General features: G+C 38.4%; 1 protein-coding gene across 1 annotated transcript in view; it reads left to right on the top strand.

The window, feature by feature from the left end:
• Positions 1-10,295, top strand: part of FBXL18 (F-box and leucine rich repeat protein 18) — a 131,598-nt gene extending 121,303 nt beyond the window's left edge. Inside the window, exons 6-7 of the transcript XR_012484611.1 lie at positions 4,987-5,045; positions 10,191-10,295. The gene's annotated coding sequence lies outside the window, so the exon portion shown is untranslated. The remainder of the gene's footprint in view (positions 1-4,986; positions 5,046-10,190) is intronic.
• Positions 10,296-15,471: the final 5,176 nt, after the last annotated feature.

The following is a 15,471-nucleotide window of genomic DNA, read 5'->3' as shown; positions in this document are numbered from 1 at the left end:
TTTTGTTAATTTCTAAAGTGGCGGAGAAAACTTAAAAATGTGTGGTGGGTTGTTTTTTTTTGTTTTGTTTTTTTGTTTTTTGGAGAGCCTGTAGTTAAACAGTGACCAGACTATCCCTAATCAGGCATTACCAGATTTAAGACCAGCAACAGACTGAAGAAGCTGTGCAGCTATCATCTGGGGACCAGCCTTGCTAAGTGTGATCAAGCTTGCTTATTATTTATAGTTTAACCACAAGGTCATCATTTTTGACCATAGGAACCCCTGAAAAAATCATCTACAAGAAGGTGGAGGAATTATGATTTGTACCAATGAGAGGCACACCAATGGAATTATTACTTTTTTGAAGTATGAAGTATATAGTTTGTATCCTAAGATTTCCTCAAAACCATCATAGTTTTTAATTTATTCAAGCTCTCCACTACACTATGCTGTCTCTCAAAGGTGAGTTTTGATGATGTATTTAAAGGGAGAGAAAGCCCAAAACAGAAAATCTTGTAGGGAGTTTGGGTGCCACAGTAAAAAGGGCCAACTTCGGTCAGTGTAAGAAGAATGGAAGCCTAAGAGGGAAAAAGATGCTACTGGGAAGGAGCTGTGAGGGGAAGGAGGAGAACACAAGGGGAGTTGGGAAAGAAATACTTATTTCATAATTCTGCCTCTGGTTAATTCAGCCTAAGGAGTTCAGGGGAAAGATGATATGTGGGAAAATGGATAGGTACTATATGGTACTATGTAATAATAAATAATAATAATAATAACTAGCATTTATATAGTTTTTTTAGGTTTATAAAGTACTTTACAGGTGTTATCTCATTTGATTTTCTCAACAACCCTATGAGGTAGTTGCTATTACTATCATCACTATTTTATAGATGAGGAAATAAGGCAAACAGAACTTAAATGACTTGCCCAGAATCACACAGCTAATAAAATGTTTGAGGCAGAAATGTTTCTGATTCCTGGTCTACTATTTTAAAAAATATTGAAAAATTCTTTAGAATCACTAATATTAGACTCATCAAACTAGCAAAGTTGATAAATAAAAGGATGAAAAAATTCATTTTTGGAGAAGCTGGGAGGGGAGGTGGGGGGAGAAAGGAATGCTGATCCATTAGTGGTGACACATAGTATCTGATAGTATGAATTATTCCAAATGTTCTGGGAAATCACTTGAAATTATGCAAGAAAAGTTTCTAAATTCTTCATACCCTTTAGCCTAGAGAACTACTCCTGGGATCATCCCCTGAGGAGGTTAATGATAGCAAGAAAATGCCCATGTGTACAAAAATGTTCATAGCAGTGTTATTTGTAATGACAAAAAGCTAGCAACAAAATGCATGCCCAGCGATTGGGCAACGATTGAACAAGCTGCGGTGTGTGAATGTAAGGGAATATTACTGCCCTGAGGAATGACACAAATGAAGAATTCAGAGGAGTGAGGGGAAAACTTATGTGGAGTGATGCAGAATGCAGAAAGCCGAGCCAAAAGAACAGTATACACAATGGCTACAACAACATAAATAAAAACAGCACTAAAAAGCAAGCAGTTCAAATACTGTGGACAATTTTAGTACCATGCTGCCAAAGTTGAAGCATACATCTTTCTGTTCTGTTAACAATCAGTTGGCTGCAAAAGTAGAAGGTAACAAGTGTGATCACTCACATTCACCCTAGTGGGAGGTTTTGCTGGACTCTTCAAGGATGAGTTTTGGGGTGGGGGCTAGAGAAAGTTTAGGTGCTAGTTCAGAAGTATCTGTTCTGTCAAAACAAAATGTATTCCACTCACATATTTTTATATATGTTTAATAGCTTTTAAAAAAATGACAGTTGATTCATCTCCACCAAAAATGACAGTTTGGGGGCATTTTCAAAGCTTTTAGGGTCATGGGTTTTGAACTGGAACTAATCTCTACAGATGAAGGATTTGAGAGAGAGAGATTAAGACTCGCTAAGAGTCAATCAAACAATCAGTTAATGAACAGGCATTTATTTGTTTGTTTATAGGGCAGCTAGATGATGCAGTGGATAGTGCACTGAGTTTGGAATCAGGAGGATTCCTCTTCCTGAGTTCAAATCTGTCTCAGACAGGACACTAGCTGTGTGAACCTGGATAAGTCACTTAGCAAACAATCCTGTTTGCTCAGTTTCCCATCTATAAAATAAGCTGGAGTAAGACCACTCCACTATCTCTGCCAAGAAAACCCCATATGGGGTCATGAAGAGTCAGATATGATGGAACTGAACTTATGGTCACAAATTGTATTGTCAAACAACAATTTGCCACTCTGGCTATATCTGAAAACATGCATCTCACTCTGCAGCTGGAGTTTATCACCTCTCAAATGAGATATTTGGGGAGGAGAGGAAAACTTAGCACAGTGCCTGGAACATATTGCCAGTGCTTATTTATTCTTTTCCCCTTTCTGTTTCTGTTGGAAGATGGGCAGTGTGCTTTATCACTAGCCTTTTGGAATTATTGGTCATTTAGGTCATTGCACCGATCAGAGATCTTAAGTCTTTCAAAGTTATTTACCTTTATAATGTTATGAGTGTATAAATTTTTTTCTGGTTCTGCCTACTTCATTCTACATCAATTTCTTTTTTAAAAATTAAATTAAATTTTAAATGAATGAAAATTCATCTTCTCTCCCTCTTACCTACCTCCCATTGAAAAAAGGAAGAGTTTTCCCCTTTGCTCTGATTTTTCTCTCCCAACATGATTCATAAAGCAATATGTATTAAAAATAAAAAAGAAGAGGAAAAAAAGGGAAGAAAACCAAACCTTTAACAAATGTTTATTAAACACTTACTATGTACTTAATAAGGAGACAAATTCAAAAGTAAAACAGTTTCAGCCCTTGAGGAGCTAATATTCTATCCAAGGGAAAATAGCAAAGCTTGGCCATAAACCCAAAGTGTCTGATTCCAAACCCAGTGCCCCTCTCTAGGACACCATCTTGCCTCACCACAGCCTATCTTCCCTGCAGTAAGAGGAGGAGAAGCTCGAGCCACTTATGTGCCTCTGTTCCATGAGCCCTTTTAGACAAACCATCCTCCCAGAATGAAGCCAATTTTCCCTTCAATCTGTATTATTATTACTATTATTTTAAAAGTAGAGGAGAAAGTCCTCACCAGTATTTAAAATCCTTTCATAAGGGAAAACTAATAACAGTAATAAACAATAATAACAGCTTTCTACATTTGTACTGCCCTTTCCCCTGGAGCAATCTAAGTGTACTCAAGTATAAGTGGCTTTGCCCTGCAAATAGAGAAACTGAGGCCAAAAAGGCTTTAAGTGGTTGACCTAAGATCACGGAACAAGCCAACCTCCAAATAGCTCTAAACCTCAGCTTTTCCCCCATTTTCACTGCAGTTTATTTTAACTTCTTCAGTGTTTCTTCAGGGGAGAACCCTTAATGTGCTCTGTTCAGGAGGATGGATGGGCTGAGCTCACCGTGGTCCTGATGCATGTATGTTCTTGGGGAAAAGGTTTATTTAGTGGACATAATGTTTTCATTTTTCCTTATCTTCCCATCTCCTAGTTGGGGGATGGGAGCTGGGGAGAGGAGGACAAATAAAGACTAGCTTTCTGGTGAGTGAAAAGGACATAAATGCATCTTATAAATATGTAAGATGTCTTTTTTTCCAGAGCACAATGAGCAGCCATGAGCTCCCCCTTAAGAGTCCAACAATTCCCAAAAGGCCAACAGCTTTTCTCCTGATGAAGGGAATTTTCTCAGATGGCATTTAATTTTTCTCCCTGTCATACAGTGTTACCCTCTTTTATGTTGCCTGAAGCTGCCATGCAAGGTAGACATAACATTCCTTCTATATTCCAGGCAGATAAATACATTCGTTGCACACAGAATAAGGAATCAGGACAGCCGGCTGCTAGGAGATAGGCACTGGATTAGTGGAGAGGGATTTGGGGAGAGAGAGGACAGTAAACTTCAGTGTTAGTGGACAAGTTGACGGTGTGGGTTCCCAGCCTCATAGTTGTGACATTTTTGCCATTTCTTATCTTTCTTGTCTTTTTTTTTTTTTAAGACAAGGTCTCCCCACTTTCTCAGACTGAAAATGTAGGGCTAATCATGAGCCTAATCCTACTACTGGACACTTTGCCCTTCCTAAGGTAACTTGTTGGTCCCCTACCTGCAGGAACTTAATATATTGAAAATTAACTTGGCAGAGGAAAAAGAAAGAAAAAGATGAACTTAGTGCTGACATCCCAATGGCATAGCTCATTTTGTTTCAGAGATCCTAAACTCAAGAGATCCACCAGCTCAGCCTCCCCAGTAGCTGAGATTACAGGCATGGGCCACCATGCCCAACTAGCAAAGACGCAGAAAATAGAATGCTGGGCAGGGAGCCAGGAAGACGCAAATTCAAGTTTGGCCTCAGATATTTTCTAGCTGTGTGATCCTAGGAAAGTCACACAGCCTCAGTTTGCCTCAGTTTCCTCATCTATAAAATAGGGACAATGGCACCTCCGTCCCAGAGTTCTTGTGAGGATCAAGTGAGATAATAATTATAAAGTATTAGCATATGGTAAGTGCTATTTAAATTTTATTGTTATTAATATTACTACTATTACTGCTACTACTACTAGTAATAGTCCTATCACTCCTCCTCCTCTTCCTCCTCCCACCACCACTACTACTACTATACTACTGCTGCTGCTCCTGCTAATTTTATAAAGGAGAAAACTGAGATCCAGAGATATTAGTGATAAGGGAGAGGAAGAAATTTGATTCTGAGTCTTTGGTCTTGTTTCTATCACATAGAGGTCAAGTTTCAAAGATGCAGCCAAGGTCCATTGGTAGAGGAAGTTTCCTCATCTAGCTCTTTGCCATACCGATAAAATCACAGTCTAGTTCCTACTCTCTGTATTGTTGTTGTTCAGTTACGTTGGACAGTGACTACAAAGAGTCCATGGGGTTTCTTTGGGGAAGATTCTGAAGTAACTATCCCTTGTTTACGTTACAGTTAACCCTTCTGCATATTGGGGTTAGGAGTTTGGCATCCCCAAGATCTGGAAAATCCAGGTAAAGTTTTTTGGTCCTCTCTTTGTAGCAAGAAAAAACTAAATTATTATGATATTAAAAATATGTCAATATTATGCAATACTATACATATATTTTATGGATTTCTGAGTTTTTAAACTTTTTTTCTGTGTCATTTGCTGGCCTTTAAATGTTGACTATGGTTTCCACAAAACTCCCACCAAATTCCCATTTAATTGCAGATGCTGATATATCAAAATCAAAACTGCAATGGGGTAAGTCATGATATGGAAAGGATAACTAGTTCTTTTTGTCCTCTGATATAGGTTAGTGGGAGAGGACATGCAGATAGAGATATATAGAGTGACTAATGAATATTCATGCATACAGGATAACTTCTCAGTTCTAGTATGATGGCAATTAGGAAAAAAATATATATATATATATATTCATTTGTATTCAGAAGACCTGGGTTCAAATTTCAATTCTGCTTCTTAAATCTATATGAGCTGGGTGAATCACACCCTCTTATTGGCACTCACTTTATTTATTTATGGAGAGATTGTTCTAGATCACTGATAGCAAACTCAAATAGGAAGTGAACCATTAAACCATATAAGGATTCCTGCAACTCATTTTGACTTAGAAAACCATGTGTTAGCATTATCTATGTTTTATTGCATTTTTATTTATTGTTTGCCACTTGAATTTTAATCTGGTTTGGATTGTACTGAGGAATATTGTCAATCTCATGCAACCAAATGGACTAGTTGTTTGCCTCCTCTCACCTAAATGATTCCTATCAGGCTTAAATCTAGTGACTCAGATTGTTAGTGGAAAGAGTTGAAGTCAAATTTGGAGTCCAAGGAATGAGGTTCAAGTCTTGGCTTTACCATTTACTAACTATATCAGCTTGGGCAAGTCAGTTAACTTTCTGAATCTCAGTTTTCCTTTCTTTAAAAGGGGTTTTAATACTTCCACCCACCTCATGGGAATGTATTTGTTAAATTTTAGATTTCAATGCAAATTGAGAATTCTCACCTTTCAGATTGGCTAACATGACAGGAAAAGATATTGATAAATAATGGAGGGGATGTGGGAAAACTGGGACACTGATACATTGTTGGTGGAGTTATAAACGGATCCAACCATTCTGTTTTTGTTGTTGTTGTTGTTGTTTTTTTTTGGGGGGGGAGGCAATTGGGGCTAAGTGACTTGCCCAGGGTCACACAGCTAGGAGGCATTAAATGTGTGAGGTTAGATTTGAACTCAGGTCCTCCTGACTTCAGGGGATAGTGCTCTATCCATTGTACCACCTACCTGCCTTAATCCAAACATACTGGAGAGCAATTTGAAACTATGCTCAAAGAATCATCAAGCCGTGCATGCCCTTTGATCCAGCAGTGTCTCTCCTGGCTCTGTATCCCAAAGAAATCATAAAAAAGGGAAAAAGACTCACATGTGCAAAAATGTTTGTAGGGAACACACACATACATAACACAGCTGAATCCCAAGTAATTAGCTTTGCTTATAGCAATTCCATGACTTTGTGAACAGATTCTAGATGACCTAAAGGCATTGGGGAGTTATGAAGTTTTTTGTTTTGTTTTGTTTTGTTTAAACTGAGGAGTCCAGGAGATCTGGAAGTTCCAACTTACAAGAATAGAATTCAGTCATTTTGGAATATTCTAATCATGAATAGAGCAAATGAAGCTAAACATAGGGGTTGATAGAATTTCTTTGGAATCAGAATCTGTATGCATGAGTATTCATTAGTTATTCTGCCAGTTTCTACGTACATGTCTTCTATCTCTAAGTGAAGGAACTGATCTGAAGAGTCTGCATCAGATGATAAAATAAGATAACGTTTATATATTTTATATGTGTGTGTATCAATATATGTATTATTATATACTATATTAGCATTTTACAGGTATCCCAAAAGTATTGGTGCAATTTTAAGCTACTGAAAATTAAAATTGAAACTTTCTATTATAAAATGTCCTTCATTATGGAGCTTACAAATTGACATGCAGAATTTTCATTACTATGAAACTGAAAGATCTCAATGTTTTAAGTGATATTGAAGCTTAAAATTGCACTAACACTTTCGGGATGTTATATATATATATATATATATATACATATATATATATATATATATATAATGTATAGTAATCATAGTATTAGAGATCATCTAGTTCTTTTTTTTCTTTTTCTTTTTCAATGGTATTTTCTTTTTCTAAATACATGTAAGAAAGTTTTCAGCATTCATTTTTGTAAGTCTTTGTATTCTAATTTTTTCTTTCTCCCTCCCTAACTTTCCTTCTTCCCAAGACAGCAAGCTTATATAGATTAAATGTGTGCTATCCTTTTAAACATGGAAAACATTTAATTTAAACTTCCCCTTGCCCATTGTATAAAGGAGGGAACCGGAGGCACAGGTCGGGGAGCTAATTTGCTCCAGGTCACAAAGCTAAGGAGTAGGAGAGCTGGGATTCCAATTCAAGTTCATTGGAACCCTTCTAAGATTAGTCCCTTCATCTAAAAAAGGAAAAGGCTGATATAGAAGACCTTCACGGTCCCTTCTTGCTTTAAAAATCGATGATCCTTTGATTCCTTGACTCCAAATAGAATGTTCTTTATATCACACTGCATAGTCTTTCTTGTAAGTCAATATGATACCCCTTCTCTTCACCTCAGTTTATGTGTGATAACTGAGAGCTGTGTCAATATGTGCCTCATGTGCTTAAAATCCAAGTAGAGTATTCTTATCATTTTTATTAATTAGATGAGATAGGCAAGTATTGCTTTGCATAGATAGCAAAAAGAGTGGTGATGATGATGGTGAATAGATTCTCAACCAGTTTTTAAATTAAATTTTAAAAAATCATTTAAATTTTTATATCGAAAACATTAATTTTCCTTGCTCCCATACTACCCAATTATTTTTTTTTATTTTTAAAAAAAATTTGTTATAAATTTTTATTGACAGTACATATGCATGAGTAATTTTTTACAACATTATCCCTTGCACTCACTTATGTTCCGACTTTTCCCTTTCCTCCTTCCACCCCTTCCCCTAGATGGCAGGCAGTCTTATACATGTTAAATATGTTACAGTATCTCTTAGATACAATATATGTGTGCAGAACCAAACAGTTCTCTTGATGCACAGGAAGAATTGGATTCAGAAGGTAAAAATAATCTGGGAAGAAAAACAAAAAGGCAAACAATTCATACTCATTTCCCAGTAGACCACCCAATTTAAAAGAAGAAAAAAAGAAAACCAAATACTTATAACAATTATGTCTAGACAAGCAAAACAAATTCCCCCATTATCCATGTCCAAGAATGTATGTCAACATCTCCATCTTAAATTCAACACCTCTCTGTCAAGAATGGGGTGATTCCATGTACAAAAATGTTTATAGAAGATTTGGTGCCCATCAGTTGGAGAATGGCTGAACAAATTTTGGTATATAAAGGTAATGGAATACTGTTTTGCTATAAGAAATGATGAGCAGGTGGATTTCAGAAAAACCTGGACTTATATGTACTGATCCTGAGTTGAAGGGAGCAGAATCAGGAGAACATTATAAACAGAAACAGCAATATTATGTGATAATGAACTTTGGTAAATTTTGCTCTTCTTAGTAACCTAATTGGCTTGCCAAAACTCAGCACCTTTATATGGACTTTCCAATTTACAAAGTATGTTATGCTTATCATCCCATTTAAGCTTCACACCAATCCTAAAAAGTATGTAGTGCAAATGTTATTCTGATTTTACTGATGAGAAAATCAAGGAACTAGAACAGTGAAATGACTTGTCCGTGATTGCAAAACTAGAAACAGAACTAGAACTCAGTTAAAAACTGATCTTGCTGCTGAGTAAAGTGAGCAGAACCAGGAAAACATTATACACAGCAACAAGAAGAGTGTGTGATGATCAGTTATGATAGAGTTGGCTCTTTTCAGCAATGCAATGATCCAGGCAGTTCTAAGAAACTTTGGATAGAAAATGCCATCTGCATCCAGAGAGAGAACTACAGAGAGAAACTGAATGCAGATCAAAGCATCTATTTTCACCTTTTTTTTCTTCTGTTTTTTTTTTCTCATGGTTTTCCCTGTTTGTTCTAATTTTTTCTCTCCTAGCATAACTTATATATATAGAAATATATAAAGAAGAATGTACATATATAACCTAAAATTTTTTTTAGAAATCAACAACTGATCTTTCCTTTTTTGTGACTGACCAGCAGGATTGTTTAGCTGTAATAAGCAAGAAAAAATCCAGCTTTCTTAGGCCATCCAACTAGTTTGAGACAGATTAGTTTGAGGCTGAGGCACAACTCAATGGGTAGGATGTTGCCATTGTAATTTTAAAAAAAAAATTCTTGGGATCCCTCATTTTAACTCTTCTGGTCAACCTATACTAATATATTTTATTTTTCATGGTAGTGAAATTTAGTATGTCAGTTTGCTCCAGAATGAAGGGTTTTTTATAATAGAAGACCCTATTAAAAACAATAGAAGAATTGTCTCAAAATCTGGAAGACTTGAGTTCAGATCCCACCTTTGAGATGTACTGACTGTAGCACCCTATTTTGTTATCACAAAATGTTAGACCTAGAAAGAAAAAGGTCATCTAGTACCATCCATCCCTAAAAATTGGCAAATGAGAAAATGGAGGCCAGAAGAAGACAAATGACTTTTTTTTTCAAGATGACCCAGCTAGTAAAGCACTTCCTCAGGATTTAGCCAACAAAATGCAGAGCATTTGAAGTGCTTATTAGCAATTGAGAAGTAACAGCCACTGATAAGATATTTATTAAAACACTCATGATGTCTGACCAGTTTACACAATTCAGTACAAACTATAATGCAGCATTCTTGCATTGAGTTTTTATTCGAGGGCTGCACAAAGCAGACTAACAACCCCTCAGTGATTTCCACCTAGAAGACTTGCAAATGCCTGTTCTCTGTTCTCCTCCTGTTCCTGTCTGTACGCTTGGGATAAATTACATGAGTGTAGCATAAATGGAAATCAGTTTTCCTTACTGATACGGATGGCCACTCAATGCAAACCTCAAGCCTTTGCAAAAAATTTCAGTCTGGAATTTGCATTCAAATGTTGATGGTTTCAATAAATATTTTGCTTCTATTTCTTTTCTGATTCCCTAGGAAGTCAACCCAGGGAAGAAAAATTAATATGATTTTGAAGAGGAAGAACTAATTCACATGTTGGGCCCACACAGACTCTGTCTACACATATTTCCCACAAATAAAGTATTACTCAATAGCCTTTCTTTCATTCATCTGTCTGTTCATTCATTCAATGAGCATTTACTAATTGTGCCAGGGATTGTGCTAGGTCACAGGTATCCAAGGACAAAAGTACTGCCCTGCCCTCAAGGAGCTCATGTTCTACAGAGGAGAGAACCAGGTGAACAGAACCTGGGTTTGCAACCAAGCATGCAGCACTGTGTGTACAGCTGCATATGGAAGAAGAGATTACAGATTGGCTGAGTACATATGAAAGGCATATACATGGAGGAGAGTCTAGGGAATAGAGGAAAGACTTTGGAAGCTGTAGATGTGGGCCAAGCTGATTTCTTATCATGTTCTTGATTCCCAGCTTACCTTCCTAGAAACTTTGGGGAGAGAACTAACTTCTCTTTGAGTAAGATCAGGCACTGTCTCTTAGTTTGAGCTGATATCTCATTTCTCTGACATTGAAAGAGCTCATTTAATGAATAATTTTGATTATATTAAGTTAAAAAGGTTTTGTACAAACAAAACCAATGCAGACAGATTAAAAGGGAAGCAGTAAACTGGGGGAAAAAATTTACATCCAAGGATTCTGAAAAAGGTCTCATTTCTAAAATATATAGAGAATTGATTCAAATTTATAAGAACATAAGCCATTTTCCAATCTGAACCTAGACCATTCTCCTAGACCAATGATATTTCAGGGGGGGGTAGAGAGATATAATTCTATCCCAGTATCTCTTAGGGATAGGCAAAGGAAGGAGTAAGTGTCCAGCTATTCTCTTGTTCCTGCCCTTAAAACAGGAGTCACAGTCTCCCTTGGAGAGGGTTCACCATATTCCAAAAAGATCTACTCATGCTACCTGCAAGCCATGTCTATACATTTAACCAATCCATTGGGGCACAGAGCTTTCATAAATATATCCAAATAAATCCAAAGTTATTAGGGAAAAGAGCTAACAACTAGGGAAATTGGGAAAGGCCTTATGTAAGAGATGGTTGAATGTCAAGATCCTGAGGAAAGCTAAGGATTTTAGGAGGTAGAAGCGAAAGTACATTTCAGAGGCAGAATAAGGAAAGGGAATGTTTATGGGGAAAAACAAGAAGCACTCATACTCACAGAAAAGATCTAAAAAAAGTTTTTGGAGGCATATCTACAGACCCAGCTGCTCCTGTTCAGGATACATCAAGGAACAGTTTATATGGGCCCAGGAGTCTTTGCAGGCCAGAATGTCCCACCTCCGCAACAGTGGATTCATTCGTAAAATATCAAAATGTTTTCTTTGCAGAAAGTATGCTCACAGTTAAGATGCTCCAGTGTGAGAAACTGTACCACCCCGTAACGCCTCACTTGCCAAGGTCAATACAGCCCCAGTATCTCCAAACCAGGCCGTGCTGTCAAGGCAGCTGTCGCTTCCTTATCATCAGCACTAAGCCCCCCAAACAAACTCCAGCCAAACTAGAAACAGTCCCACCTGTTTCTCAGTTTGTTTAAAAAAAGAAAGTAAGTAAGTAAGATGAGCAAAGACTCTCCCTGGAAAGGAAAGATAAGGCCTTGGATACGCCAGAATGATGCCTGCTGGAAAGAAATCTCTTTTAAACCTGTGCAAGAGAGCTTTTAGCTTGTGGGCTATTTTTCAGCTCTTTTCAAGTTCGTAGTTGGCTGAAGACATGTGAAACAAATTGGATAGCAGCTCAGCTCCCGGCACTGATGGGACACAGTTTCTCCCTGGCTGCCCTTGGTGAATGCTTTTCCAGAGGAGGCTGCGGATGCGGGTGGGCGGGTGAATGCCAAGCCAGCCAGGGCGAGGGTGGTTACTTGGGGAAGGCTTGGAGGCTCAGGTGAGGCAGGATCCTCCCCTGCTCCCTCTTCTCAGGCTCCTTCCCCCCAAGTCCCCCAGGCTCAGCCTCTCAGGCCAGGTCCACGGAGCTTAGGGCTTCAGCAAAACCGGTAGATTATATCCCTAGCCTGGGCCATCGTAGGCTATGTTTTCCAACCCTTCTGTTTTGTTTTAAGTGCAGCAGTGGGGCCCCCAAACAGTTCCAGAAAATTGTTCACTTTCAGTGTTTTATTGGCATGTGGAAATGGTTTTGTCTGGTTTTTAAGTCTGGCTGATTGCTAACCACCCCACTTCCCGCCCACCCCTCCCCATTCCCACCATCCTGCCCACTCACAGAAAAGAGGTTGACAACTGCTAACATACAGCACAGCCCAAGCTTAATCACCCTTGTCTCTGCTGTGGCTCTCTGGCTGGGAGACATGCCGGCTGGTTTCCTTTTCCTACATGTAGTCATAGAATAAATTGTTATTTTGGATACAAAGGTCTTTTTTTCCTCTCATTTTTTCTTTCTCCCTTCTTCCTTTTCTTTTTCTCTTTGTCTCTTGTCTGTGTCTTGTCCCTGTCTCCTTCCTCCTTCTCCTCCTCTTCTTTCTCCTTCTCCTCCTCCTCCTTCTCCTCTTCCTTCTTCTCCTTTTCCTTCTCTTCCTCCTTTCTTTTTCTTCTTCTTTTTTTTCTCTCTGTCTCTGTCTCTCTTTTTCCTTCTTCCTCTCTGTGTCCTTCTTTTCTTCCCAAGATCCTTTGTGTTTTCAGAATAGATTGGTACTCTGACCAGAGATTATCACCTCCTCCAAAAGAAAATTTCCTATTTCAGTTTAAATCCTCTGTCTGGCTTTGCTTTCCATCAAGCTGAGCCTTTGGAAGCTTATGTGGAAAGATCCTTAGAGATCATCTATTGTTGTCTTCCCTCATAGCATGTCAGCTCCTTGAATGTTGTTTGTTTTTGTGTCCCTAGCCACCTGTGTGGTTCCTAGCATACAGTAGGCATTTAATAAATGAATATCAGCTGATTCCTCTGATCTAAATTTCTTATTAGACTGAGGCAGAACCTGAATCTGGACACTGGAAGTGAATAATAGAAACTGAATAGAGACAAGAATTCAGAATTTCTGACTTTCTCCAGGGCTCTTTCCTGTCATCAAGATGCCAGTATCAAGTAGCAATAGCTGCTTCAAAACAACAATAACAACAACTATGAGAAGAAGAACAAGAAGCAACAGCTTATTTGATTTTTAAAATGCTATTCTTATTCCCATTTTACAGGTGAAGATACCATGGCTGAGAGAAATTAAGTTCAGGGTGATATAGCTAGTAAACATCTGAGGCAAGTCCTCCAACCGCCAACCCCAGACCTTTACCCAGTATGCTCTTGGCTATCTCATTTAGACTTTGTATTAAGATAGAAAAATAATGGAGAGGCAGCAGATTACTCAGTTTGGAGCCAGTCACATATACTGGACCCCCCCCTTTTTTTTTTCACTTGAGGCACTTGGAGTTAAGTGACTTACCAGGGTCACACAGCTAGTAAGTATCTAAGGCTAGATTTGGATTCAGATCATCCTGACTCTTGAGCCAATGCTCTCTCCACTGTACCACTCAGTTGCCCCCTCTCTGGCTCCTTTCTCAGAGAGATACACCTTGCTAAAACGACACAGGAAATTTCTGCTCTCTCTCTTAATTGGGCATTCTCACAGGCTGTCTTCCATATTAGAATACTCCATCTCCTCTCTTTTGCCTCTTATCTATACTAGCTTCCTTCAAGTCCTAGTTAAAATCCCAATTTCTACAAAAAAGCTTTCCCAATGCTCCTTAATGCTCCCGTCTTCCCTCTTGGATTATCTTCAATTTATTCGTTGTATATTTTGTATATAGTTATTTGCAGATCATCTTCCCCTAGTAGACGGTGACCTACTTGAGAGCAGAGTCTGGCTTTTGCCTTTTTTTGTTATTCCTAGAGCTTAACATGGTGCCCAGCACTTGGTAGGTGCTTAATAAAGGCACAGTGATATATGTAGGGTCATTAACCAAGGTTACACAACTATTAAGTACTTGAGTCAAAATTTGAACTCAGGTCTTTCTGGCTCAGAGTCCAACCCTCTATTCCTTGTACCATTCTAACTCAGAATCTAACACCCCATTTGTTCTAGGATGGGAAAAACTCCCTAAATCAAGCCTCCATTACCTTTTTGCTAAGGCTATTACAAGCATCTCCCAATTGGTTTTTCTGCCCCCAGTCTTTCTCCTTATCAATTCACCTTCGACAAACATGGCAAAGCAATATTTTTTTTTGAGGCAACTGGAGATGTGACTTGCCCAGTGCTAGTGTCTGAGGCTATATTTGAACTCAAGCTCTCTTGACTCCAGGGCTGGTACTCTATCCACTGCACCACCTAGCTCCCCCAAAAGAGATATTCTCAAAACACAAGTCTGACCATGCTGAAGAAGCACCTTCTTAACTTGAGGCTAAAAATGCAAATTCCTCTGTTTGTCTTTTAAAGTCCTTCACAATCTGTCTTCCTTCTACCTTTCCAGATTTATTACACAGTATTCTCTTTTACACACTTTGTATTCCCGCCAAACAGACCTCCTCCCTATTCTATGACACTCCTTTGCTCTCATTCATTTCTCTGGACCTTTCTTTGCTCAGACTGTCCTCCCAGGCCTGGAATACTGCCCCTCTCCACTTCTGGTACTCAGAACTCTTGGCTCCTTTGAGACCAAACTCAAGTACTGCCTCTTTAAAGATGTCTTTGCTGATTCCCCTGCCCAAAGTAGTTAGTATTTATTTTCTACATATCTTGCATTTACTTTTCTGCTGTATTTCTTTTACTGCCTCAGAAGAACACAGGGACTATTTCATTTCTGACTTTATCCTCAATATCTAAAACAGTGCTTGGCAGGAAGTAGATGTGAAATTAATGCTTGTTGACCAAATGAATAAGTAAATAAGTAAAAGAGTGAATGAATGAAAAGGTGGTGATAGAAATAAGGGAGGAACTACACAGGAATGCAATTCTGCAACCTCTGTCTTCTGTTTGTAAACCGTGAGTAAAATTCATCAACTAGTGGCGAGTCCTCAGGTGATGTCTCTGTGAACTGAGAGTGGCTGGAATGTAAGCTCTTTAAGGACAAGACCTGTCTTGCTTGCTTGTATTTGCATCCCCAGGATTTAGCATATGTCCAGCACATAGTAAGCATGTGATAAAAGCTCTTTCTAACATCCATCATCTGTCTATCTAATCCATCTATCTATCCATCTTTTTCCATCTATAATCCATCTATTTTTCTATGTGTCTATCATCCACCTTGCTATCTCTGTCTTTCATCTATCTATCCATCCATCCATCTCTCTCTCT

This window comes from Sminthopsis crassicaudata, chromosome 1, assembly GCF_048593235.1.
Source record: "Sminthopsis crassicaudata isolate SCR6 chromosome 1, ASM4859323v1, whole genome shotgun sequence".
In the NCBI taxonomy this organism is placed as follows: domain Eukaryota; kingdom Metazoa; phylum Chordata; class Mammalia; order Dasyuromorphia; family Dasyuridae; genus Sminthopsis; species Sminthopsis crassicaudata.
This window is presented reverse-complemented; position numbering and strand designations above follow the sequence as displayed.